The following is a 3,451-nucleotide window of genomic DNA, read 5'->3' on the forward strand; positions in this document are numbered from 1 at the left end:
CAAGGGCTAGTGCCTCCTGGCAACATGCCCAAAGTATGTCAGATGGAGTTTCAAAATCTTTGACTCCAAGGAGCAGCCTGGCTTCATTTTCTCAGGACAAAACTCTTTGTTCTCCTAGCAGTCCACCATGTATTTAATACTCTTCTCCAGAACCACAGCTCAAAGGCATTAACTCTCCTTCTATCATCCCTAGTCATTGTCCAGCTTTCTGATGCATAGCAAGTGTTTGCAAAGATCATGGAATGATATCTTAGACTCTAGATTGACATCATTACTCTTCAGTACCGTAAAGTTGTCCCTGACAGCAGACTCTCAATGCAATATGTTTTTTTATTTCATGGCTGCTAGTACTAATTCTGTTCATTCTGGAGTCAAGCAAATGGATGTTGTTAACAATCTCAATCTCTTCACCATTTATCATGATGCTGCCAATTGGTCCAGTGGTGAGAATCTTTGTTTTTGAGCTTCAATCCATATTAAAGGCTGCAGTTCTTGACCTTCTGTAGGAAGCGCTTCAGGTCCCCCTCAGTTTCAGCAAGCAAGGTTATATTGTCTGCATAACACAGGTTGTTGATGAGCCTTCCTTCAGTTCTGATATCACATTTCTCCCACATAATCTGTTCCACACACAGAGTGAAAAGGCATGGAAGATAGGATGCTTCCCTGGTGTACATCTTTTCTGATTTTGAACCATGCAATGTTACCTGCTGTCTACCCATCCCTGTCTTCTCATACCAAAGCACATGTTACACAGTGAAATTACTCTACAGTGTTTTCTTGGCTGTAATCTTTATGGAAGCAAATCATCAAGTGTTTCTTCCATGGAGCTGCTAGGTGTACAACATCTTGTACAATCCAGGCTCCTATATTCCCTAGTGTGGTAGTGTTGTGTTCTGTTGAATTGGAACCAACCCGCAGCTGACTGTCCAGTGGGTCTTCAGAAACAGTAAATCACATGGGTGGAGATTGTTGTTGTTATTAAGAGCCATTAAGTTGACTTGACTCATAAAGACCATACAAACAATGGCTCTGAACCTTGACCTATCTTGAGTAAACCTCACTGTCTCTGATATGCTTGACTCTATTGTTAATCAATCCATCTCATTCAGGGTCTTCCTCTCCTACACTGACCCTCCATCCTTCCAAGCATGATGTCCTTCTCCAAGGACTGGTCTCTCTTGACAACCTGCCTGAAGTATGTGAAGCAGAGTTTCAAAATCCTTGTTCCAAGGAGCAACCTAACTTCACTATCCCCAGGACAGACTTGTTTATCTTTTTGGTAGTCTATGGTATGAACTTATCAAATACCTTAAAAAAAATATTGAATGACCCAAAACCATTTCAGGAAGCAGCATATGACCAAGAACCAAAGGTAATAAAGGAAAAATTCAATCTGCTCTGAAGGAATTGGCAAATTATAAGGCTCCAGGAAGTGATGGAATATCAGTTGACATGTTTCAACAAATAGGTGAAGCCCTGGATGTGCTCACCAGTCTACAACAAGAAATCTGGAGGACAGTTACCTGGGCAACTGACTGGAAGAGATCCATATTTATTTCTATTTTCAAAAAAAGGTGCTCCAACAGAATGTGGAAATTATCAAACAATATTGCTCCCTGAAACTGAAGAGGACCTGAAGCACTTGCTTCATAAGGTCAAGGACTGCAGTCTTCAATATGGATTGAAGCTCAACATCAAGAAAACAAAGATTCTCACCACTGGGCCCATTGGCAGCATCCTGATAGACAGTGAAGAGATTGAGATTGTTAAAAACTTCCATTTGCTTGGCTCTATAATCAATACTTAGCACCAGCAGCCAGAAAATTTAAAAAAACAAATTGCATTGGGGAAGTTGCTGTCAGGGCCTCTCCAGAGTACTGAAGAGCAATGATGTTCGTCTGGAGGCTAAGGTGCACCTCATCCAGTCCATTGTTGTTAAGTGTCGTCAAGTCATAGACGACTCATAGTGACCCTATGGATGAAAGACCTGAGCATTTGTATAACTTTCATCATTTCTCCAAGTTCATAGAGTTTCTGGAGGCAAGCTATTTCAGAAGTGGATGCCACTCCTGCTTTCAAGCTTGTTTTAATCTGGGAGCTCCACCATACACTGTCCACCATGGGTAACCATTATCGCATTTGACACATCAGTGTCACAGTATTTAACATCACAGCAACCACAAGGTACCTCTGTACAGCAAATGGACAGACCAGTGCTATACCACTTAGAAAATGTTTGACCAAAACAAATTAAAACCAGGCCTGAGGGCCGCAGATTAAAATCACCCACCTTTGGCTTGGTAACATCACTTTCTGCCCAGTAGGCCAACAAAGCTCTCTTGTTGTTGTTGTTAGATACCATCGAGTCATAGATGACTCATAGTGACCCTATGAATGAAAGACCTGAACATCTGTATAACTTTCATCATTTCTCCAAGTTCACAGAGTTTCTAGAGGCAAGCTATTTTGGAAGTGGATGCCACCACTGTTTCCAAACTTGTTTCAATCCAGTCCATAGTAATTACTTGCTATGCATGAGAAAGCTGGATAATGACTAAAGTTGATAGAAGGAAAATTGATGTCTTTGACTTATGGTGCTGGAAAAGAATATTATAAATACCAGGGACTGCTAAGAGAATAAGCAGGTTTAAATCCACCAGATGCTCTGCTGGAGAAGGAGGGACAATCGCCTCCTGTACCACTCAGATCCAATTTGATGGTGCACACACACACACACACACACACACACACACACACACATAATAATAAGTAAAAAAATTAAGTTAAATTTAAAAAGATGCATTGATAATAATGGGTAACTGGAATGAAAAGTTGGAAAAAGGAAAGAAGAGTCAGTAGTCAGAAAACACGGATCTGGTGACGGAAATGATGCTGGAGACAGAATGATAGAATTCTGTACAATGATGACCTATTCATTGTAAATACTTATTATAAGAAGCAGAAAGGCAGACTAATACACATGAATTTCTCTGGATGGTGTACACAGGGATCAGATTAACTGCGTCTGTGGAAAGAATTGCTGGAGAAGCTCATTATGAGCTGTGAAATATGAAAGTTCAAGCTGAAGCTAAAGAAGTTTAAATCAAATCCACAGGAACCAAAATTTGACCTTGAGTCTATCCCACTTGAATTTCAAAACCATCTCAGGAACAGGTTTGAGACTTTGAACACTAATGAGTGAAGACCAGATGATCTGTGGAAGGATATCAACAATATCATCCATGAAGAATGCAAAAAGGTCATTACAAAGACAGAGGAGAAAGAAAAGACCAATATGAATGTCAGATGAGGCTCTTTTTTTTTTTAGATGAGGCTCTTAATATTGCACTAAAGTGCTGAGAAACCAAAGCAAAGAGAAGAAATTAGGGAGCTGAACAGAAGATTTCATAGGGCAGTGCAGGAAGACAAAGTATTATAATAAAATGTGCAA

The sequence above is a fragment of the Elephantulus edwardii genome, unplaced genomic scaffold (genome assembly GCF_000299155.1).
Source record: "Elephantulus edwardii isolate Elephantulus edwardi_28Jun2011 unplaced genomic scaffold, EleEdw1.0 scaffold00260, whole genome shotgun sequence".
Lineage (NCBI taxonomy): Eukaryota > Metazoa > Chordata > Mammalia > Macroscelidea > Macroscelididae > Elephantulus > Elephantulus edwardii.